This window comes from Macaca mulatta, chromosome 2 (assembly GCF_049350105.2).
Source record: "Macaca mulatta isolate MMU2019108-1 chromosome 2, T2T-MMU8v2.0, whole genome shotgun sequence".
Taxonomy (NCBI): domain Eukaryota; kingdom Metazoa; phylum Chordata; class Mammalia; order Primates; family Cercopithecidae; genus Macaca; species Macaca mulatta.
In genome coordinates, this window is record NC_133407.1 from 133,535,112 (window position 1) to 133,561,276 (window position 26,165).

At 37.6% G+C, this 26,165-nt stretch overlaps 1 long non-coding RNA gene across 1 annotated transcript in view; it reads left to right on the plus strand.

Annotated features, from left to right (window-relative positions):
• Positions 1-2,737: 2,737 nt before the first annotated feature.
• Positions 2,738-26,165, plus strand: part of LOC144339535 (uncharacterized) — a 381,994-nt gene continuing 358,566 nt past the window's right edge. Inside the window, exons 1-3 of the long non-coding RNA XR_013414563.1 lie at positions 2,738-2,868; positions 11,429-11,670; positions 12,588-12,740. This is a non-coding gene — a long non-coding RNA (uncharacterized LOC144339535). The remainder of the gene's footprint in view (positions 2,869-11,428; positions 11,671-12,587; positions 12,741-26,165) is intronic.

Consider the following 26,165-nt stretch of genomic DNA (forward strand, 5'->3'; position numbering starts at 1 on the left):
ATTTGGGTGGAATTTTATTTCTCATGCAGTGTATCTAACTCTGATTTTCTCTCTCTCAATTTCACATTACAGATAGTTAGGCATCAGTTATACTACAATCACCCCTAATATTTATTAAGGACCTTCTTAAATGGGGCAATGTATAGATTACTTTTTAAAGTAGTTATTAGTCTCTTTGTGAGTGGAGTGGCTCAGAATCTTATACACCCAAAGATTCTCTTATCAATGACCAGCCAGGAACACCTTCAGGCTGACACCTTGAAAAAAGAATTTACATCTGAATCTGTGTTTTATGCTTCCAGTCAACCTACCAACTTTGTGGTACCACTATACTTAAAATACTACAAGGAACAACATAATCTGTGCCCTCAAGGAGTTTTAATCTAGAGTGAATCATGACATATATAAGATTGTAACATTTTCTCCAAGCCCAGCTGTGAAATGAATAACTAAATTGGCTCCTCGAAACAAACAAAAAAAAATTGCCTTTAAAATATCTTCTGTTAGCATTGCATGCAAAAGTTTTAACTACTCTCTTCCTAACTAACTCTTTTCTGGCGAGGTTATGCTTTAGCTGCCGCCACTCAGGAAAGCATTATAATTGTAGCACTAGCTTAGCCAAAAGGCCATGTTTTTGCTTTAGGGTAAACTTGTTAAAATTGGGAACTCAGCCAGGGTCATGCATCTGAGAACACTGTGAAAGCATCTTAGGGTTGTTCATCTAGCTACGGTCTAATTAATTTTCAAATGGACAAAGTAGCTTCTTGGGCCATATAACAAGCATTTTCATTCATTTAAGTGAAGCTGGATTTGGCTCAAAGCAGGGTCATGAGAAATTCTAATGGCTCCTTCTCTTCTTTGTGTGTCCTCAGGAGAGCTTGCTTGATGTCAACAATGCAAGATTTGTGCTCCGGGCAATTGGAGTAGAATCAGCTTCCTGAGAGCCAAGTTCTTTGACTTCCCCTAGAAGGAAAGGGTATGGAACCGAGCATATGGGAAGGCTCTCTAGGCCCTTTTACATTATTGGATTTAGCTACGCTCACATAATGAAATTGTTGAGATTGTTTAAACCTTCTGCAGGGACTTCTGTTAGCAGAAAAGAAACTTGTACTAAAGCCATAAGAAGATTGTATTATAGATATAATGGAATCTTTTTTATCTTTTGCCTGGTTTTCTGCACAGGACTGACATATTTTTCTGGGCATGAAGCCAAAGGTCTATTTAATTTCTACTTAAAATTTCCCATGGTCACTAATACTCTCCCCCTAGATAGCCGCTTTATAAATGAATAAATAAAGACAAAGCCACTAGAAAGGTTGTGAATCCTTGTAAGTTTGTTTTTTTTTTTTTTTTTTTTTTTTTAAGGTGGCTATTTTGCACTCCAATAACATCTATAAAAAGCATGTTCCTGAATCTTTAGGACAGTGCTTCACTGGTATCACTCAAACTTGAGTAAAATACTGAACTTTGTCCTAAGACTACAGCCATGATTGAATAAGACTTGAGTATAAAAATGCAGGTTTACTTGGATCAGATGAATTCTCATGAACATATGAGGTTATATCACTCCTATTTTTACTGCACTTAGGAATTTTGAGTAGTAGTAATTGTTTTCAATTTAAAACAGACTTATTTTTATTTTTTCTAGGAGGTTTTTGCCAATTAGGTGACAGGTTTTTTGTTTGTTTGTTTTTGTTTGTCTTTTTGTTTTTGAGAGAGAGAGAGAGCAAGAGTGAGAGAGAGAATGAAGTGGGGGAGAGAACCCAGATGTTAGAAACTGGCCCAAGCAGTCAGCTTCTCATAAAGGACCATCCTGACAGTTTGACTGTAAAAAAGGCACCCCGTTGAGTACTACATGTTCCAGGAAATGGCTGGCCACGGAAAACCTTCTGTTTCTAGCATTCATTTCCAGAATGTCCCCCAAACTGCTTGTTTGCTCCCTCCCAGTCAACCAAAGGTGGTCAAATGTACCTGAAGATCAATTAGAAAATCATCCTGGCTTCCAGAAATCTCACCTTTATAGAACCCTCAGCAGTCAAAGGCTGTCTCAGCCTATCCTTTTTCATTCTATAAAAATCACTCTCCTCTCTAACACCCAGGAACCCTGCTGAAATGAAAGTGACAGCAGATGGGTTCCCTTGCCATCAATTTGTGAATAAACAGCCTTTGTTCATTTTGTCTCGAACTTAGTTTTGTCTTTGACAGATGTAACCGTGACTTAAAACAATACCTTGCATGTAGAAGAAGTATTTACTTATTCAACAAATATCTATTGAGTACCTACTAAGTGCCAAGCACTATTCTCAGCATTGAGACATAAGATATGTAATTTGTCATTGCTGACTCACTTCTTGTGAATCCAAGAACTCCGTAAATAGTAGTCATTTATTATTAACAATCCTTACTGAGATAAAAACCTGCTTTTTATAGTTTACAGAGAAGTAGCTTTTCTTTTATAAGTGTAACTGCAACTAAATAGTTCAACATGATATCATAGCTTACTTGTGATACGGGAGTACTGGGAAGAGGAGAGCGTGGTCCCTTTAAACGATACGGAAGTGGGGAAACGAAGTGAGGGGTAGAGGAAAGCGCTTCCCTGGCTAGGGCTCCACCCCCATGGATCTAGGTGAGGACAGGAACTCCTGCTTTTCCGCCCAAATGTTGCATTTTCCGAGCCCACCCTTTCCAGCCACGCCCCCATCCTGGGCCTATAAAAACCGCCCCGCCAGGCCCTAGCGGGCAGATGTACTCGCTAGACGTCGTGGGGAACGCATCCGCGGAAGAAGACACCCGTGGCTGGTCATCGAGAGCCGGATGGGGGAAGAGCACACGGACAGGCACCGGCAGGCCATTGACCAGCGGGACAAGGTGGAGTTTGGCTGGGGCAGTGGGAGGAGAGCTGGGGCCGCTGAGCTGCCTTACTCCAGGGGAAAACCATCTTCGTCTCACTCCCCCATCACCAGAGAGCTACTTCTACTCAATACAGCTTTGCACTCATTCTCTAAGCCACTTGTGACCAATTTTTCTGGTACACCAAGGCAAGATATCCAGGGATACAGAAAGCCCTCTGTCCTCGCGATAAGGTAGAGGGTCCAACTGAGCTGACTAACACAAGCTGTCTATAGACGGGAAACTAAGAGAGCACCCAGTAACACACGCCCACTGGGACTTCAGGAGCACACACGTCCACTGGGGTTTAAGGACTGTAAACAGTCACCCCTAGACACTGCCGTGAGCTCGGAGCCCCACAGCCTGCCTGTCGGTATGCTCCTCTAGAGGTCTGAGCAGTGGGGCGCTGAAGAAATGAGCCACACTCCCATCACACGCCCTGTGAGGGGGACAAGGGAACCTGTCCCTTTTCACTTATGATAGAGATGAAGTTATTATTGTTGTAATTTTAACTTCTAGAACTATAATATAATGATACAATAGTATATTGACAATATTCCTCTTTCACCCACATTTTGTATCTGTGTTCAAGATTAAATGAAAAAGGATATTCTCAAAAAGCTAGCAAAACCAAAAGCAAGACGTTATGCCAAATATAAACATATTTCTGTTTAGCAAATAGCAGGAGTGTATAAAACATTCCATTTCTCGTTTCACATAACAGAATGTTCTATGCTTACTGTATTAGTTAACAAATTCAAGTCTGTTTATTTTGTTTGAAATTCCACTTCATCCATAAATTACAGCATTACACAATAACACCAGAAGGACAATATCACCATTGTTTGCTTTTACAATCATCTCAGCCCACAAAATACTTCCCATTGTCAGCTTGCTGTCATCAAGCTATTGTTGTTTTCCTCTTTCTGGGGTCTTGTATTAATATCTTTCAAATTATTTAGACACTCAACAGTGTTTTTACTATCAGTGCAAACCTCTAAAGAGCTGGAGCCCCAGCGTGATGACCAAATAACCCTTGACTATTTATCTTTCCATAAGTCATTATTTCCCGAGGCCCTGGAGAAGCTGTGTTGCCATGTGTGCACTGCAGAGACGGGGAGCTTCTCCTGCTGGAGCTGGTTTGTTCCATTGGACAATGAGCCCTTTTCTGCTTGGCTCTCTGTATGGGTGCATACACAATGAGGCGGTTTAGGGAAGAGGGATGATGTGGTGGGTCATTGATAACAACAATCCCCAAACTTCTTAAAGAATTTTTGAGCCACCTAAAAATGTGTTGTCTTTATGAATTATCCTTAACCCTTTTTAATTGCATAAAAACTTCAGGCACTTGAAAAACATTAAAAGATGAAAAGTAAGTCTCTCTCTAGTATCCCTCTTCTCCTTTGTAGAATTACATCCTTTTATTCACTCTGCCACTATTTATTATGTGCCTCCTGTGTGCAATACATAGTGTTAGTCATTGGAAATACAGAAATGAATGGGCCCTGAGGGCCTAATGGGAGATACAATGTTAAGGTTATTTCTAGTGTTTTTGTTGTTGTTGTTGTTGTTTTAAGAATATGTTCTACATGTATACATGTAATATGTATTCTCTCCCATTTTTTAAAAACACAAATGATGATTTACTATGCATACACTTTTTGTTTTTGCATTATTCTTTTAACAGTATGTAGAGGATGCATTTTCTACTGTATAGTGTTCTTTCCCCCTTAAATAGCACTCTGATTTTATTTTGGGGGAATCACGACTTTCTAATTTTGCATACTCCTTGTGGGATTGTAAAGCAGGTCCCCTGTCCTCAGGTAGCCAATGGTTAGGTATGCAGCCCAGCTTATTTCTCCTTAGATCAAATCTCAGCCAGATCCAGAGATACTCAGGATCAGAACAATATTTGAAAGGCGTTGCCAGAATCCAGACAAGATGATGGAGCAATACCTGATGCCCAGTGGTCTAGGGTAGCTGTTTCCTGTTCTGCTCTCCAGGCTCCTGTCCATTCTGTGGATCAACTCATATTGCTCCAATTCATTTTGTTTTGCTTGCATAAGCCAGAATTAACTTCTGTTGCTTGTAAACAAAGAGAGTTAACCAAAGACATACAGTATATCAGAGTATAGAGACCTACTTTACTCTTGGTCAATGCCTGCATGAGTCTTCTATATATGGATGTATCACAGTTTATTTAACCAGTCCTTTGTAAGTGGACATTTAAGTCTAGTGTTCTGTAAATAAAAGTTCAGAATATATGTCTATATACAGTATATATTCTTGCATATCCACCTTTGCATAGATGTGTGAATGTGTTCTGGGGAAATACATTTGTAGAAATGGAACTGCTGGGTCAAAGAATTAGTAGATTTTTAATAACATCAAACAGCGTTGAAGGCCCCCATATGAGAATAACGACTACTGATTGAAGACATAACTAATTAAAAAATTAATGACAGCTTATTCATAATAACTTCTCATCGTCACTGAGTGAAAAGGTAATTCTCGTTGAATTTACGAAAAGTGACTAATATTAAATTTAGAAAACTCAGAGAATATATAAAAACACAAAGAAAAGCCAACCATCAAGTCACTTATAATTCTCTCACCAACAGTGGTAGAATTATATTTATTCATCATCATTATTCTTATATCCAGTTTTATAGTTATTTTTGAGGGGGATTATTATCAACTATCAAATCTGTCATAGCTGGAAGTAGAGGCCACTAAAATTTATTTCTTAAACTCCAAGTACTGTGTATGGATTTTCTACTTAACTTTTTGTTTTTGATTACTAATTTAGTTGCTAGAGGTCAGAGAACATACTCTATATGGTTCCAACCTCTTGAAATTTATTAGGAGTTACTTCATGGCCTATTATCGACTGTGGCTACATTTTACATGTGCCTGTGAAGAATGTGCATTGTCTAGTTTGGGACAGTATTCTATGTACCTGCTTTGAATTGGGTTTGCTAGTTGTATCCTTCAAATCTTTTACATCTATACTGATTTTGTTCAGTTGGCCTGACAGTAGCAGAGAAATAGATGTTAAAATACTCTACTATGATTGTGGATTTACCTACCTCTTGTTATAACTATGTTAATTTTTGATTCATGTATTTTGAGGTTATGTTGTTAGGTGCATACAAATTTAGAATTGCTACATTTTCCTAGTGAGTAAATATTTGTTATTTATTTGCCCCTGTTTACTCCAGTAGTACTTTTGACTGAAAATATATTTTGTTTTATTTCACAGTTTCAATTTTGTTACTTTATATTGCATATATTTTTTCTCTTTTTAAAAATATTTTGCCTTCAACCATTATACTTATGCCTTTTAAACAGTGTAGAGTGGTTTGTTTTGTTTTGTTTTTAAATCCAGTTGGATAGTCTTTGTCATTTAAATGGAACATTTAGTACATTTATAGTTAATGTAATCATTGATATATTAGAGTGTCTCCTATCTATCTAGCCTATCCTCTCTTCTTTTTCTTTTCTATGTTTTTGGATAAATTATATTAAAGAGTTTTTATTATCTCATGTTTTGCTCCAGGAGTTTGAAAGTTTTACTTACATTATTTTGGTATTTACATGGCTATTAAATCTATCTTTGACATATCAAAGTCTAATATTAGGACTTTTAACTTTATTATGAACATTAGTGATAGCCACTTTAATGCTATTTATTCCCTACTGATTAATATGACATTGTGTATTTTAATTTTATATATTACAGAAGCCAGTAAGACATTAGTATTATTGTTTTGTACATTCAGTATTCATTTTGAGACATCACATATTTACCATATTTTTTTTGCTCTTTACTCTTTTTTTTAATCTCTGTTCTTTCATCTGGGATAATCTTCTTTCTGCTTAAAGAATACTTTTTAATATATTTTTTAGTAAGTATCTGGTGACAAATTATTTCAGTCTTTTAGAATGAAAATGTCTTTATTTTGGCTTCATTGGGAATTAATTTTTTTAATTTGCCAGTTTGACAGGTGATAATGGTATTATACTGCTTTAATTTGCATATATTTTATATATTTACTATCTTTTTTCTTTCTTCTCTTGGGTACTTAATTTTTTACAAAGTTAAAAGCATCTTTTTTCTTTCCATTTCTTTTGTCTTTTTGCAGGAGAGGAGGAGAGGCTAAATTGTTTATATAACTGGGGTTAAAATACTATTATGATTTTGGTAACTTATCATGTGTTCATGCACACACACAAACATGAGACACCTGTCTAAGAGCTGCCTATGGCTAGTAAGTTAGCTCTTTATGTGGGCAAACATTTTGTTAACACCACCAAGACGTGTGAAACATTCTGTACAGTTATTTTGATTTCTTGGGACAAACTTTTTATTTCTGATGAAGCCTATCAGTTCAGAAGGATGTCTTGGTACCATAAAAAGACATCAGAAAAATTACAAATTATATTCAATATGTACTTTATTATTCTGTAGGTACAATAATGAAAGAAAACCTGGGTGACAGTCAACGTATAGAGCTAAAAGGGATCCTAGAGACAACATAGTTACTAACACCTAGGATTTCTTACAGCTTAAAAGAGGTACAGATCAGTTCTATCTTCTAAGACTTCCAAAATGTTAGAAACAAAGAAATACCTAAACCACCTTACAATATTTAGAACATTTTTTAAAGTTTGAAAATTTCAAATTAAAATTTAGTCAGCATACAAAATACAATGCGACATAATTACATTGGTCACAAGTTATAGTTTTTAAAAACAAATTATAACACCACATTACACAGGCAGTGAGTTCAGATGAGACACAAATTTAAAGTTTTGTGGAGAACGTTATCTATTATCCATCCTTGAGTATCTTTCTCTGATTACATATAAAGCAATACATAGGGTTCATGTTTCAGCATCTACACCTAAGACTGTAAAATCCTAGGCCAAATGACCCTCTTAGCCACTTTTTTTCATTTGACTGATGACAAAATGGAAGCTCAGAGGGTGAACTGCTTTATCCAGCATTGTTTCACTGAGTGGCAGAGCCCGGGCTGGAGCCAGAACTCTGAATCCTAGACCAATGTTTTCTCATCTGTGTGCATTCTCTCTCTTTCCTACAATGTTTCAGTAAGAGGAGCTCTTTCTGTTGAAATTTCATTGAAGAGAAGAGATAATCCTGGGCCAACAGAAATTCACTCCTTCAGTGAAATATTTTATTTTAAAAGTTACCTGAAAGTCTATGGTCATTCTCTTATCCCTCCTGCCCTTGTTTGAGTTATATATTGATGAATAACAGAGCACCCAAAAACTTAGTGGCTTAAAAAGATAATAATTTATTATTATTCACAGTACTTACATTAGGAATGCTGGTAGAGCTTATCTGGGCAGTTCTTCTGTTCCATATGGGGTGGGCTGGGCTGGGAGCTACAAGAAGATGCTACTTGCTTGTCCCACATTGCATCTCTGAACTTCACCATGTGTCCTTCTTTCTCCATGTGGTGTTTCATCATTTAGTATTCTGGCCCAAGCTTTTTTAGAGCGTGGCATCTGGCTTTCTACATTCAAAGTGGAAGCTCTTAAAGGCCTCTTGAAGACCTTGACCAGAACTGGCAGAGTGTCACCCCCAGCATATTCCATCAGCCAAAGCAGGTGACAGGCAGAACCAGATTCAGGAAAAGGGGCAGAGCATTTACCTCTTGGTGGTTGGAATGACATGCAGGTACAGGGTGGGAAGGAATGGAGGGAAGTCATCTTTGGATACTATTCACCACTCTCCCTTAGCACGTACTTGGTATTTCTTTTCTGAAGACCAGAACACATTGCTTCTTTCAAACTTGTTTTTATTTTAAAGCATAAATTAGAACATGAGTTGCACATATGCTTACCCACTTGGTCCTTTCCTTATTGACTAAAGATAGAACAGACTTGTTCTAAACAGGCTTCAGTTAATGCAAAATATGTAGGCCACCCCTATAGAAACTTGCTTCATAATCAAGAATTCATGTAATGTTTTAGTTTTTCTTTTGCTTCAGCCCTCCTGCTATTAGCCAATAAAAGAATTATAGTTTTAATAACTAGTTGACACAGCTGATTTTATCGATTTTAATAAATAATCAAACATGCCTAAAAGCAAAAACATCAAACAAATGATTTAAATCCCTAAAACCTTGCCTGTGCTAATCATGAAACTCAGTTAAATGACTAAGATAAAAACAGATTAGTGTCATTAGGCAAAAAAAGAACATGCACCAATTACAGAATATAAGTCTTATCAGTTTGCGTAATGAAAACCTGAAATGCTAGATGAGCAGCTGTGCTCTCACACATTTGTGGAGTGTTTCAGACTCTTATTTTAAATAGTCATCCAAGGGAAACCAATAACCACAGCACAAGAAAGAGGAAGGGAATGTGCATTAAGGGCCTGCCCTTTCCTCATGGCGTTCTGTCCTTTTGTATTTTTCCTGAGCCTTATAAAGTTTGGCGAAGCTGGATACTAAGACTCACAGATGAAGTAAGTAGTCCAAGGACCTGCAGCTAATGACAGGTCGAAGTAGGATTTATACCCAGGTCTTAGTGGTTAACCAAGTCCATGTGATTTCCACCACTCCTACTTCTCAAAAGGGAATACAACCATAGTTTATCAGGAGCGGTGCTCCTTGGGTCAACCCTAAGACCTGTCCTGTTTATTGCCAAACCTTCGCCATAGCACGGAGGGGAAGATGGATGCTATTTTCACTGATGTCATTCTTGTGTCTTAGGGTTCCTGTTAAACCACCCCAACTCCCTGTTAATAACCTATTTGTAATTTCAGCATATTGTAATCTCTTTGCTGTAATTGTCTCCGGAGAGGTGTATGTGCCATTGTATTCGTTAGTTCTCATGGTGCTATAAAGAACTGGGTAATTCTTTACTGCTGCCCTAGACTGGGTAATTTGTAAAGGAAAGAGGTTTAATTGACTCACAGTTCTGCATTGCTGGGGAGGCCTCAGGAAACTTAACAATCATGGCAGAGGGCAAAGGAGAAGCAGGCATCTTCTTCACAGGGCTTCAGGATGGAGTGAGTGCAAATACCGGAAATGCCAGTCGCTTATAAAACCATCAGATATCGGGAGACTCACTCACTATCATGAGAACAGCATGGGGGAAACTGCCCCCATGATTCAGTTACCTTCACCTGGTTCCAACCTTGACTCCTGGGGATTATAGGGATTACAATTCAAGGTGACAGCCAAACCACATCAGCCATATACTGCCCCGGTTTTTATACTTTGGGGTATTACTCAAGGGTTCTTCACCTTTTTATACCCTTTTATTTTTAATTACTATAGACACATGATAGTTCTACATATTTCTGAGGTACATGCTATCATCTATTTTTTTTTTGTAAAGTTTATTGGGACACCATGACTTTCATTTATTTATATATTGTCTATGGCTGCCTCTAAGGAAATAAAAAAAGCAAAAACAAAAAGTCTTCCACTTTCTTATGCAGAGTAATGCAATTTTCCTTAGCTCTCCCTTAAAACTCCATTCCAGGTCTCCTTTGAATTCCAAAGATTTGGTCAAAGCTTTGAAAATACCTATTGTTAGGACAAATGATGTTCTTAAATGTAGGGCCCTTCTTCTCAGCCCTAATATGTGGGTAAGGAGAGTTTGTTTTTTTAATTCGTCTTTCAGAATGTATAATTTAAAGCCAACTTTGAACCATGACTGCTTTCATTTAGTCCAAGATTTAAGAGAGTGAAGAGACTCCATAATTGTATGTGAGACTGAAATGAAGAGTTAACTTTTTTTTTTTTTTTTTTTTTTTTTACTATGGAAGTGAAGTCAATTGGTTAAGAAGTGTCTGAAAACTGTGGGTATTTCAGTTCCATTTCTCTGATATTGTAGCAAAGAAAACAAAGATTGGCAAAATTCTATAATGCCATTCAAACATAGCCTGGGAGGGAATCCAAGAACACAGGCTCTAAAACAAATAAATCACTTGCTATTATGAAGTATGGAAAGCACAGTGATCTCAGACCTAAAGAAGGAAATAATCACTGCTCATACTGTGTTTGAAAACACAAGTATTAAAGAGAGAACTGTGTAAATTTACTCTGGAAGTTTCAGATGCAGTAAATACCCAGAGATGAATGCATCTGACAACCAGAAATGGCAATGCTGTGAGTTAAAGGTGATAATGACCTTTAGGCCAGAAGAAAAAGGGATAATGGTGTGAATAGTCTCAACCCCTTTCTCTAGCTCCCTCCTGGACTCAGCAGGAGTGCCTTCTGGTTCCAATCCATGATCCGGAGCTGGAGCAGAGAGATGTGACTCAAAACTGAAATCATGAAGCTTGAAGTTATTTTCAAGCAGCAGTGTCTGTTGGCCCCTGGGGAAAGTATATGGGAATCAAAATAATGGCTCCTCAAAGATGTCCGCATCTTAATCCTTGGAACCTCTGAGTATATTACCTTTACAAGGGAAGGGGGACTTTGTAGATGAGATTAAGAATCTTGAGATGGGAAGTAGTTTTTTTGTTTTTTTGTTTTTTGTTTTTTGGATTATCCAGGTGGGCTCAATGTCATTACAAGGGTCCTTATGAGGGAAAGAGGAAGCCACAAGGGTCAGAGTCAAAGGAAGACTTGAAGATACTACACTGTGGACTTTAAAGATGAAGGAAGGGATGAAAGCCAAGGATGCAAGAGGCCTCTAGAAGCTAGAGAAGGCAAGGAAACAGATTTTCACCTAAAGCTTCCAGAAGGAACACAGCCTTGCTGACCCACTGTGATGTCTGACCTCTAGATGTGTAAGGTAATACATTTTTGTTTTTCTAAGGCACTAAATTTGTGGTAATTTGTTACATCGGCCATAGAAAACTAATATAACTACTTGCCCCTTTTTATTCTACTACCAGGAAGGGTCTTTGACATGACCCAGTGAAATCAGAAGACATGAATTGGGCCAGACTGTAGAAGGTGCAACTTTGAGTGTGATGTAGACAATGGTGAGGCTTTGCTGTGCAAAGTTTTCTGTTTCTTACCTTTGGTTGTCAATGGGAAGTTCTCGTACATAGATAGGTTGGTGTAAGGGTCTTGGGGCCTCTTCTACCTTACAAGGAAGCACTGTTCTTCCTTTTTATCTACCCTAAAAGGCTAAGGAAAGAAGAAAACTATGATCAATAATCTACTATCAAGTTTGTAGACTCTGGAGCAAGATCATCTAGTTTTGAAACATACTTGCTGTGTCATTTTAAGCAAAGTTAATTTTGGTTTTCCCATTTTTGAGAAAAGGATAAAATTAACTACCTGTTCCATTATTTAGGTAAAACACTTGAGAAGTTTCTGGCATATAATAAATGTGATCATGATAATGATGATGTTGATGATAATGATGATTTTAGGTTCCTAATTTGTCTAGGTTTTGACTCTGGCTTTGTTATTTTTAGGTTTGTAGTCTTGCATAATTTTTTAAAGTCTGAATGAGTTTCTTTTTTTAAAAAATTATAAACTAGAAGCAATAATAGTAGCCTCCTCAAAGGTTGTTATGAGGAGTAAAATCATACATATAAAGCATTTGGCACATACTAAGTGCTCAGTAACAGTCAGTCATGTTGCTTTATGAATTGTAGTCAGTGGAGCTCCAGGCAAAGGAGGCCAGTACGTGAGCCTCCCTGGGATGTAATTCTTCTTCATCTTCTTTCATTCAGCTTCTCCTTCTCTTTCCTTCAGGATAGTAAGACTGAAAGTCTCAGAAAGGCACTGTTACATTCTTATTCCACAACCATGCAACTCAAAACTGGGGTCCTCAGCAGTGAGCGAGGGGCGAGAGAAGACACTGTATAAACATGGCACATCCTCCTGGAAAGTCAACTTTACTCAAAGGTAAATAATTTAACATATTTTTCTTTTTAAAACACACATGGATGTATTATGAAGGAGAATGCAAATTTTGCATGAATTTTTAAGAATAGGAGTGGATTATTCAGCCACTTTCTTACTGCAGCTTTAGAATCCCAGCTCAAACTAGCTGAAACAGAAAAGACACTACTGTGCCTGTAAGTTGAAACTTTGGAGGGATATATTTCAGAGTTGTGGCTAGATCCGAGGGCTCTCTCGAAAACCCTCTGTGGAAAAAAAAAAAATGCTTCCTCAAGTCCAGAAACCAGAAGCTCAGGAAATTCTTGCTTGGTTCCTCTTATTAGAGGCAGAGATGGGTCAAAGACCTACAGGGTAGAGTTTGAACACTGTCATCAGGACTCTTTACTTTGCCATCTTCCAAGTCTGTTCTCCTCAGCATTGGTTTCATTTACAAGAAGGCCATCTCTGCCCTTATGGCAATGTTGGTCTTTACTCCAGGCTTAAGACCCTTACTATCTACTATTTCCAAAGCAGAGAGAGAACTTCCCACACCTAGTGACCTGTGACACAGGATTTTATCCTGAGGACAGAGGGAATTCAATTGGCTAACATAATCTGCCTTCCACTGGTGTAAGAATGTCTGGACTCTTTCCTTCACCAACCCCCAAGACATGGAGGCATCTAAAAGATAAATAAAACTTGCTGACTGACTGAAGGAGGTAGAGGGGATTTCAGGCAAAATCAACCCTGTTTACTAGGAGGAGACTTCAGAGAAGTTGTCTGCTTCTGGAGAGCATAGTCCCTGATTCCTGAAGACATACATTTATTCTTTTATTCAATGTATTTGCCTACAGGCAAAACAAAACCATTACCGTTAGCCAAGTTCACACATTTCAACCAAATCCATATGCATCGGATCTGTTCTGTAGGTTATGGGTGAGCATGAACATAGAAAAGAGGCACTTGCCTGTGCCTGTGCACTTCATGGAGTTTGAAAAGGGGCCACTTATGGAGAATGTCTTTAGGGACAGAACAAATCACCCTGTCTTTCCTCCAACTCTCAAAGTAACTTCTGGCTTTAATCCTCAAGTGTCTACACTGGAGTTTAAGAAAAATGTTTTTCATAGAATTCAGGTGTATGATACTGCATGAGTTGTCCATCTTTGTATATATCTCAAGACTTGTGGTGTTAGTTAAAGATTCAGAGTTCTGTGTCCTGAACAAGCTTCATACCAGCATTACTAAGGATGATTATGGGATTTTAAAATTCTTTCCTTAAATAGATTTTATGAACTTAGGTTACCAAATCAACATAAGTTAAGACAAAATGAGCAAATTTAGATGTAAAACCATCTTGGGGCCGGGCGCGGTGGCTCACGCCTGTACTCCCAGCACTTTGGGGGCCCAAGGCGGGCAGATCACGAGGTCAGGAGATTGAGACCATCCTGGCTAACATGGTGAAAGCCCATCTTTACTAAAAATATGAAAAATTAGCCGGGCGAGGTGGCGGGCGCCTGTAGTCCCAGCTACTCGGAAGGCTGAGGCAGGAGAATGGCGTGAACCCGGGAGGCGGAGCTTGCAGTGAGCCGAGATCGCGCCACTGCACTCCAGCCTGGGTGACAGAGCCAGACTCCGTCTCAAAAAACAAAAACAAAAACAAAAACAAAAAAAAACATCTTGGCACTTTCCTCAGCATTTTGGGGAAATGCTCTGTGATTTAAAAAAAAGTACTGGATGGCCAGAAGTGCTGTTCTTAGGAATTAATATTCCACATTAACACATTCAAGGCTCTGAGAAGTCTTGCAGTAAGGAACTCCATTTGGCTTTGTTTGACAGCCTTTCTCACACTTATTGGCAGCTCGGATAACAACTGTCAAAATTTGGTGTAATGTGAGTTCTCTGAGTACTCTCTGTGAAGAAATGCTTCTTCAAGTCCAGAACCCAGAAGCTCAGGAAATTCTTGCTTAGCTCTATTTTCATAGGCAGAAACGATCCAAAGGCCATAAAGGTAGAGTTAAAAATGCACTTGTGCATCACAGCCAGAGAAATGATGGTGTTCCTGCAGCATATGAGGGACTGGGCTGAGCACCAATTGCAAATATGTGATTAGCCAAATCCCCAGGTGAATCTTGCAGAAAAGAATACTAAATATGGATCTAAAAGTCATGTTTTTTCCCTTTTATTCTTTCCTTTAACCCTCTCTATCTCCTCAATTATTTTTCCACAATCAAGAGCTAAGAGATTAAAACAGGAAGCAAAAATTCAACAGGAACATGGGTCTTCAGCCACCCTAGACAAAAGAGTACAATTTTTGACCTCTCCTAGGAAATGACCAAAGGAGCTGAAATTATCCAAATGCTCTGGATTTGCACTGATTTTCTCCTATTAGTCTGCCCACCAATATGGAGACTGTGGCATCTGTGGTAGTGGCAGATGAGTCAACAGAGCCAGGCCTGGCTGCAGGCAAACTTGTCAAAGAGGTGGTGGTGTTGACCGCTCCCTGTGCAGCGTGGGACGGCAGAGCCTGAAAACTTCTCATCCTCCATGGCTGTCATCCACACATTTCTCTTCGCCTTCTAATCATCTGATTGAGCCCACTTGGATCTTATTCCTTTCCCATTAGCTAATGAGAATAGTAACAATAAATAATTAATAATGATAATAGCAGTAGCAACTACTGTTGATTGAGCGCCTTTTAAAATTCAGGCATGATGCAAAGTAAGCCTTTTATGGACATCATTCCACGTCATCTTCCCAACAACTATAGGAAACGTGCATCCTTATATAAACATACCTTGTTATTTACCAATGAAGGAATGAGATTTAGAATGTTTAAGCAAGTGTCTTAGTGCCAGAGAGTGAGAAAATGGCAGAACCAAGTTCTGAAAGTGTTTATAATGGTGAATGAAATGAAATATTTGTATTCTAGCAGAGGCCCTCTGGAGATTATGATGCCATAGCTTCAAGAAGGGAGTTAAACGTTGGAATTTTATTTTCCATGGAAAGTGACTTTAGAGCGTTTCCTCTTTTCACCACATTGGCTGTTCATGGAAAACATTCCCTCTGTGTGTGTACATTCAGGGTGGGGAGGTGGGAAGAGAAGGGAGGATGTGAGACGTGAGAAAACCTTTTTCAGTAAGAGGCTACCAAAACACATTTCCTGTCATAATTAGTGTAATGAGTTCTCATTTTCAGTTAGAATATATTTTTTCATATTAGATTTTCTTTTATTTCAGTTTGATATGTTTACTTTTCAAGAAAGAAGCCAGCATATGGCCTCTGTTTCAGCCTTGTTAACCTTTTGCTGTTTTTATAACTGTTTACCTATTTTTAGACATTTTAGTCAATGAAAATGATGAAGTTCATCCACTTATAAAATAAAACATCTGTGGCAAAATGAGGAAGTGGCAAAATGCTAAAAGAGCAGTCAAGAAAAACATAGCTTGTTTAAATAATGCCAAATGTATTTCTACTAGGCCTGATTATATTTAGTTTTTTCACTTTTCAAAACCTCGCTTTGGTCTTCTGTAATTAATTGTCTTTAAGGATCCAAATCATTTTCAGTGCAACGGCTCAAAGAATTTCTCAGATTGTGGTGATATTAACAGGGAAAAACAACCATCATCATTATATATTTTATTATTTTGGGATTGTTTTCAAGCCACCAGAGTAATTGGACTGTAGCCTGTTTCAATTAATAAGGTTTTTAAATGCATTTGTACAAATCTGTTTTTTTGGAAGCAAAAATCTTGACTTAAAAAAACTTCCTTGCAGCTGAGACTTATTGCTATGCATAGATAAAACCTGGGGGCCATTTCTTTTTCAATAATTATTTTCAAAGAAACCTATGAAATCTTCATCAACATTTTTAAGAAGTAGTTCTTATCAAGGGGAAGAAAGACTTTGAGATCTAAACCTGCTTAGGCACCAGAACGGAGGTGGTAGGTGACAGAGTTTTACATCACCTGCTGAGTGTTAGTAGTGCTTGCTGGAAGGCAACATCTTAACGAGAAGGGCCTTTTGTTTTTTTACCAATTTAAAGATTTTGTTCCTCCAATAATCTGTTGTCCTTGAGTTGGGGCTAGAATATACAGGGATTTCTACAAACCGATTCTCCACGGTAATTCAGGGGATTCAAATGACAATATGATATTCCCCCAACAAGCCCCAAAAATGTACATAATTTGATTTCATCAAGAAATTGTATTGTGATACTGCCAGTAGAGAAGAGAGACAACCGTCTCTCATGTTTTTTGGTTCTTTTGCTCTCTCAGTTGGGAACATTTATGGAACTAATTTTATTTCGTATTGCAAAATCTGTGTAGCACTCTGACTTGTATCATAAATTCCAAAGGCAATTCTAATTGACTAGATGAAATAAAGTCCCTTTGGACTTAGCATCTTATCATTTCACCATGTCTTTTTGGGTTGTTTCTCAAGAATACCATTAAATAATTCACTGATTCTGACCAAGTTTGGTGCACAGCTAAAGGGCCTAAGCCATTCTAAAAGATTCAAGTTCCATGTGGTTTGATTTTCTCATTTTGAAACAAAATATTAGCTGACACCATTTGCAAGTGGAATAGCTCTGCCATGTAAAAATTGTTTTTGTTATCATTTTATTCTGGGGATGAAGGAAAGATTGAATGGATACATTTCTTGTGAAGAAAAAGTTGGGTTGGAATTCCATGTAATTGCCTTGAATTAAGATAATGGTTAGAAGAATTGGGTCCAAATTTCCTGTTAATACAGCATTCCACTAGACACTAAAACATCGCTATGACTAGAATTGCAAAATCTCAACTCATCTCATAATCTCTGCTTTGAAGTTGGCTTCTTAAAATTCATTTTAGTGAAAAGTACAAATAATTTCCAGTCTCTAAGACTAGGAATCTTATGTTTCTTTATTTCTTTATATTCTTTCTTTTATTTAAAATATGTTTCCTTTATTTCTTGTAGTCATGAATTTCTTAGTGTGTAGCTATTACCCATGCCACTGTTCAAAATTAACATCTGGGAGGCAGTGTTCATAGTAAGTAAAAATGTGAATCCTAACTCTGCTGTAACTTCTCCTCATACTTCTCCTTGACTCAGTTAACTATTGGTGGCTCTCATTTGTCCACTATCAGAAATTTAGCTGCATCTGCTTGTTGTTTGAAGCAAGGTATCATCTCTATTTCCAGCTCTTGCCATGTCCATTTCTTTTGTCACGTGTATGTATTCCAATAAAACTTTATTTACAAAAATAGGCCTGGGTCAAATTTGGACTGCAAGCCATAGTTTGCCAACCCGTTATTGAGTCTTACAACCTACACCATGTCCATTTCTGTCTCTGTCCTTCTGTTCATATTGAGCCTTCCTCCCAGAGTGCCCACAGTTTTTCCTTCTGCCTGTCTCCAGCTGACCTTTGTATTCAGGTTTGGTGCAGCTCTTCCTTCCTATCTTTTTCCTAACCACTGTACTCAAACTGGTCTATCCCTAATTTCACATCTGCCTCAATCAGTAACAGGTCTATGCAATTCCGCCTGGGATTACACTCTCATTATTCTGTCTGTCTCATTTCCTCAGTTAGATTGGCAGTTCTTTGACCCAAAGAACAATGTCTCACATTTCTTTTATATTTCTACAATAAGTAGCACAAGTCTAGACATATAGTGGAAATGGAACCATTGCATGCTTTTCTCTGATATACGATGATAAAAGCATGATAGTTTCCTATGATTTTTCATTATTTATCTTCTCTGTTTTTATAAATCCACTTCTTGTAGTTGTCACAAATTAAACATTAGGCAGACGTATAACTTCTGATTGGAATAGAAACTAGTAGATGATATTAGACCAGCAGTACCTCAAAAATAATTATAAAATTAGCTGATATTTGTCAACAACTCATCATATACCACCAAATGAAATGTAGGATTTGAGAAAATAAGCTGTTTGCCCAAAGACACAGAGCTAGTAAGCAGCAAAGCCTCTGATGCCAGGAGACCCCTCCCAGCCACCATGCTTTGCTGCCTCTCAGCTGAATTTTGCTTCCCCCAATCTGTGGTTCTGCACAAGGTCCTTGAAAGATTCATACGTGGAAGAGGCAAAGGAAAGCATTAGAATTTTAAACCTCAACGTAGAAGACCATCATTTAGGCTGGTTCCAAGAAAGACTTTTTGCTTTGTTTTCCAGAGATAAGAATCTAAACCAAATAATCTATTTCCTCCTACCTTGTGCAGATCTTGGATCTTAACATTGGTAGCGAAATGAGAGATGCAGAGGGAAAGGAGTGAGAGAGGCAGAAACTCATTTGTTTGATTCCTTGGGGCTGTTTAGTCAATTGTGAGAAGAGGTGGAAGATGACCTAAGACTGCTGAGGTCATGAGCTTGCCCCATTCTTGCTGAAAGGGGAGAAGAAGGGACTGGAAGAGGCCTTGAGCTTCCCATAGACAACACCATTGTCTGAGATCTACATAGGTACAAAGGGCATGTTATTTTATGATAAAATCTGTGAACTCCAGAATGTTTGCCAGTTGGTGGATGTGATAAAGTCTGAGGCATATTGTCACTTAAAAGAATCTAGAGAAAAAGTTATTTTGGAATAAATACCATAGTTTTATGTTAATGCTGAGTCTCCAGTTGTTTTATGTTTTTATATTTTTATTTTTTTTGAGATGGAGTTTCATTCTCCTCACCTAGGCTGGAGTGCAGAGGCGCAATCTTGGCTCACTGCAACTTCTCCCTCCCGGGTTCCAGCGACTCTTCTGCCTCAGCCTCCTGAGTAGCTGAGATTACAAGTGCCTGCCACCACACCCAGATAATTTCTGTATTTAGTAGAGAAGGGGTTTCACCATGCTGACCAGGCTGGTCTTGAACTTTTGACCTCAGGTGATCCACCCGCCTCGGCCTTCCAAAATGCTGGGATTACAGGCGTAAGCCACCGTGCCTAGCCTGTTTTATGTTAAGTAGCTAACAACCATCTTAAACCATAACGCCTATTCCCAGAAAGAAGTCAGAAAATAGGAAACAGAAAGATGAAGACCCTTGAACAACATGGGATTTTGGGGCACCAACTCCCATGCAGTCGACAATCTGAGTGTAGCTTTTGACTCACTACAAACTTAACTGCAATAACCTACTGCTGGCCAGAACCCTGACTGAGAACATACAGTCTGTTAATACATATTTTGTATGTTATATGTATTATATACTGTATTCTTACAACAAAGTAAGCTAGAGAAAAGAAAATGTTATTAAGAAAATTGTAAGGAAAATATATTTGCTATTTGTTAAGTGGAAGTGAATCATGATATGGTCTTCATTCTCACCATCTTCATATTGAGTAGGCCGAGGAGGAGGAGAAAGAGGAGGGGTTGGTCTTGTTGTGGCAGAGATGGAAGAAAATCAGCATATAATTGACCCATGCATTTCAAACCTGTGTTGTTCAAGGGTAATGGAAATGACAAACGGTGAAATTTTCGTAATTTATAAAAGTAAAAAAAGAGAAAATAATTTTGGAAAATCATTTAATGACACAATGATGTGTTTCTTCCTTAGATATTTTATTTTGCTAAGGTGCTAATTTATTTTATGAAAGGAAATAATGTCACTGGAAAATGATATTTACTGCTGCTCTCCAGACATTGAATATATTCTGTTTTAACTTCTGAGAACAGGATTTCTGATTTCAGGAACTAGTGTTCCTGATTTAGTGTAGTTGTTAGCCAATTGAATATAAGACAGTTTGAAGGTCAGGAATTTATTTATTTTATTCGTTTTTTTTCCATTCCTTCCTCCTTTCTACTTTTTCCTCTGTTTCAGTCTTTCTCACTTGCCTCTCTTTCTGCCTCTATGTTTCTTTCCTACTGAAATCAAGATTTCCTGCTGGTTAGTAAAGCTTTCCCAAATAGCAGAGGGTATTGGTTTAGATGACAGACTGCAGAAATATTGAAGACATATCAAGTCCATGATCACCACAGACAAGTGGTCTAGACTAGGATTTTTTTTCTCTGTCCACAACATCCTGTGGGAGGAAAATTGTTAAGATCACATAATATGATAATCTTATGGTAGCCTGAGAGATGCTGATGGAGGCTCCAAGTCTCTTTAGAGACTCATGTTGATGATCATGCAGTAAAAGGAGCCAGGGTCCTCTGAGTTTACCACACTAAGATTCTGAACCGGTTGGCAATGTCAACATGCTTAGTGGAAATATATTAATTGGACATAATTGTGTGATGGTGCAAGCATGACATTGTATCCTATCAATCTTTTCTTTTTCTCTTAGCTTAATGAATATTGATTAAACCCAGTTAAAGAAGCATCCCCGGATGGTGGAATAAGGCAACAAATTGAACTGGGACATCCTTTTAGCACTGACTCCTTGAGGCTCAGTGCTTAAAATGAGGAAGTAGGGCCGCTTCCCAGACTATACTGGGAGTTTGTAAAATGGGTTCTTTAAAACCATCTTAACAAAGAAGTCTGTGACCCTGCAGATCATACTCCTATCAATGAATCAGGACATTAAGGCATTTTCATTTGCTATAATTTTCTTTGAGGTTGAATGTTCATAATGATTTATTTCAGTAGTTAGCTAAAATATTTGTGTCCGATTTAGACAAAGTAATGGAGAGGGAAGCATCCTGGACTTTGAAGAATGGAAATGGGAGAATTGAGCTTTAGGAAAAATGTATCATCAGCCATGTAGAAAGTGAGAATTTGGTATAGACTAATTAATTGTGACTCAATTTTTGTTCTAATGCCCTTGAAGACATCAGATGTTAATCTCCTTTCTCTCTTTTGGAGAATCTACTGAAAAATTTAAGTGAGCAAGAGGTGGACTGAATTAGAGTTTTCTTGAAAGCCGTGACTGAAATTTATCATCAAGCTTATGCTAGGTTATCTCTCAATGCACCAACCCACGCATTTTAGACACCTTCCCTCTTTGTCATCAAAAATCATTTTAATGTCATGAAGAATCATTTTACTACATCAAGCAAGTTGTAAAGATGGTTATGAGGGTTGGAGTAGGTTGATAGCAACAAACACTGGTTTATTTTAGAATAACACTACCAAGGTGGATTTATGCATTTATTCTCTTACACCAAATCTATTCTTAGGCCCATTCATCCCCAGATGTTGCCATCTTAGAAGCCATACATCATCAGAGTAAGGTGCTCCTATAATGTATTGCACTAATACATTGTGCGAAGGACAGCACTGATGATAAATTTCTTAAATGATGGTGCTGTCTAAGGCTAATGACTCTAAGAGCAAATGCAAGGTAATGCAGTGATTTCTTTTCGGGCCCCAGCAAAGAATACAGAAGACATCTCAAAGCCATTTTCATTTGGGGGTAATATTGAAATATACAGTATTTAAAAGGCCTTTGCAACATACACTTAGGCAGTATTAGGGCAAATGTGAATGGCTTTGCATTTTCAGTTAAAAGCCACTTAATACTTTACCTCATCAAAGTCCCTTCCTTCCTTCCTCCCTTCCTCCCTTCCTCCCTTCCTCCCTCCCTCCCTTCCTCCCTCCCTTCTCTTCCTTCTCTTCCTTCTCTTCTTTCTCTTCCTTCTTTCCTTCCTTCTTTCTTTCTTTCTTTCTTTCTTTCTTTCTTTCTTTCTTTCTTTCTTTCTTTCTTTCTTTCTTTCTTTCTTTCTCTTTCCTTCTTTCTCCTTCCTTCCTTCCTTTTTCTTTTTTTTTCTCTCTTGTTTTTCCTTCTCACATTTTAGACAGCTAAAAAACACCTTAAGTTATTTGACAAGGAATAGCAGTTGAGGCTTTACTCTCTCTTCGTGGGAATGATGTGCCTTGTGCTTCTTTGAATATGTTGTGTTTGCTTTCAGGTCTTTACTTTAGGCAGGAGATACATTCCCAAGACCATTCACACAATTGCAGCCAGAGGGATGAACTAACGGGGAGAATTTGTGGCTGTGAGACCCTTGTCCTATCAAAAGGTTTGTGGGTAGGTGGCAAATTCCTGTCTATGCCACAGAGTTGTGTCACATCCAGGCCCAGGAAATGCCTGGTTATACATTAGTTGAAAAAAAAATCCCTAAATTTGAGAAATAAGAGGTAAAATGAAACATTTAATGGGAGATTTTGGTAGAAGTCATTCCTTTGGGCTGTGTGGTATATTCTCTTTGTGCTAACCACAGCAAAAACTGACAGAATTCTTTCTTCGTCTGGGGGATGAAGCCTCTCCAAATATTTTCATTCTCATTCTTTGGGCATATTCAAAATGAGATGTGTCTCATGTTTTTCCAGAGGTAAAAATGTCATCCACACAATGGAGTTTTCTCACTGATGATAATGATAGTAGTAAGAGGTAAAATATATTTATCATTGCCAGCTACTGGTCTGAGTGCTTTCATACATTGCCCATTGAACTCAAGCAGGCACAGTTGTTAAGCTCATTTGACAACTGAGCAGTCTGGGCTTAGAGAGATTAAGACACTTGTTCCAGGTGACTAGGAGATCTGGTGTTTGGACCATATGACTCCTGTGTCCATGAGCTAAACTATTATACCATATTGCAGGCTCATGTATTTTAAAATTAATCCTATATCTTCTTCTGCATCACGACATGAGATAGGAACTAGCAAGTCACAGATTGGACTTGAAAATAAATAATTTCATTGCACAATTCATTGGCTTTTATCAGATGATAATACACTTAACCCTTCCTTCTTTTCAGCCAGACACATACATAATAACAAGAGTAAATTCTCTTCTCTTTGGCTAGATGTCATATCAAATTTTAAAGTCTTTTAAAAATACCATTATGCCTAATCTTTGAACAGTGGATGAGACCAATGTGGAATCTTTTCTTAGTTTAATGTCCCTTCAAAGTTCTCTTCTCTCTGTTGAGAGCTAGAATAGTGTTTCTAAACCTCCCATTTAGCCAGAAAGTAGCATTATCTTTCTATTAATTATCCCTTAATTTGGCTGGGCATGGTGGCTTATGCCTGTAATGCTCCCACTTTGGGAGGCTGAGGTGGGCAGATCACTTGAGGCCAGGAGTTTGAGGCCAGCCTGGCCAACATGGTGAAATCCCATCTCTACTAAAAATACAAAATATTAATGAGGGGTGGTGGCATGTGCCTGTAGTCCCAACTGCTTGAGAGGCTGAGGCACAAGAATCACTTGAACTTGGGAGATGGAGGTTGCAGTGAGCCGAGATCACACCAGTGCATTCCAGCCTGGGTGACAGAGTGAGACTCTGTCAAAAAAAAAAAAAAATCACTTAATTTGTTGGTGAAAATAGCTGCTTATTGAATTAGGTCCTTTGGGGTATAATTTTAACTTCCAATAGGAAGAATTGGTTGAAATCCTTGCTCTTTACTGTTTGAGTGTGGTTTGCATTAGAAATCATTTCTCTGCCCATTACCTGATAGATTCTCACTTCTAGAATTGTTTTCTTGAATTCATATTTATTCCAGCTTCCTCCACTGTAAAGAAAAGAAGTTGAATTTCAATGATACTTTTAAATGAATTTAATTTTGATTCATACTCTATGGAATATTTATCTTGTATGAGTGCTAGTAAGAGAGAAATTGGCATGACAATGTAAAGCTTGGTTTGATATTTTTGCCAATAAATTCGTCCAGATGTGAATAAGAAAAGTTAAATAAATAATAAAAATAACTATGAGTGTTTAGTGTTATCAAATCAAGTGTTTATAAAGTTAAAAAATTTAACACATTATTTATTGCCCTATTCAGATTTTCTTTTTTGTTGCTTAAGTGATTGACAGACTGGGAACTAGCCTCTAACTTTAGTTTTCTTCTTTGTTAATTTTCTTTAAGATGGAAGGACATTGCAGGCCACCTTAAGAAACTAGATTAAGCAACTGGTTTTGATAGGTGATCATTTTGCTTCACTTTCTACAAATATAACCAGATAGCTAAGAACAAATAGCTAATATTTTCAAAATATAACTACATCTGTTGAGTCCTGACCATATGCCACAATTACCTAATAAGGTAATTCTACATCATTATCTCACTTATGTCTGACATCAATATCCTGAAGTGGTTATTAATGGCCTCATTTTACAAACAAGGAAACTGAGGCTCAGAAATTTAAATTAACTCCATAGGTCTGTAAATGGTGGAACTGAATTTTAAGCATGTGTTTGTCTAACACCAAAACCCAATTCAACAACAATGAAAAGAAATAATCCAATTCAAAAATAGGCAAAGGACTTGAATAGACATTTGTCCATAGAATATATACAGATGGCCAATACACATATGAAAAGATGCTCAACTCAACATTATTAGTCATTAGGAAAATGCAAATCAACACCATAATAAGATACCACTTCACACTCATTATGTTGGCTATTATTTTTTAAAAAAGAAAATAACAATTGTTGGCAAAGATATGGAGAAATTGGAACTCTTGTGCATTGCTGGTGAGATGTAAAATTGTACAGCTGCTGTGAAAAACAGTTCAGCAATTTCTCCAAATGCTGAACATAAATTTACTATGTAGTCCAGCAATTCCACTCCTAGGTACATACCCAAAGGAATTAAAAACAAGGACTCAAACAGGTTCTTGTAAAAGGTTGATGGCAACATTATCCACAATAGCCAAAAGGTGGGAACAACCCATGTCCATCAACAGAAGAATTCGTAAACAAAACGCAGTATATACATGCAATAGAATATTATTTTTGCATAAAAAGGAATAAAATTCTGATACATGCTACAACATAAATGAACCTTAAAAATATTACACTAAATGAAATAAGCCAGACAAAGGACAAATGTGGTATGATTCCACTTATATGAGGTACCTGTAATAGGTAAATTCACAGACATGGAAAATAGGATAGAGATTACCAGGGTTTGAGGGAGATGGGGGGTATGAGGAGTTATTTAATGGGTACAAAGTTTCCATTTGGGATGATGAAAAATTTCTGGAAATAGAGTGATGGTTGCACAGCATTGTGAATGTACTTAGTGCCACTGAATTGTACACTTACAATTGTTAAAACAGTAAATTTTATGTTATGTATAACACGCACACAGGAGAGGGTGAAATACTTCTGGGCAAAGAAAAGACTAGGTAAGAACTGAAATGTAAAGCTAAGTATAGCCATTGCTTAAAATTGTAGTGACTATCAGTTTTAACAGATGGCAAACATCTTTGCAGGAAAAAAAAAATCCTTATTTTAGGTGTATGCCTAATTAGTGGGATTTGGTTAGCTTTTCTAAATGAAATCAACTTGGCCTTCCAAGAGAGTTCGATGATAAGACATTAAAACACTGTAGACTGACAGAGTTTGAAATGGCAGAGTGGTTCTTCATGCTTAAGAATAAATACAGCCATCAGCACAGTACCAGGCTCACGGTAAGTATGCAAAAAAGAGTTGTTGAATGGAACACCTAAAATTATCAAAACCCAACAGCTATGTAATATTTTCAAGATAACTGTAAAGATTACTTACTT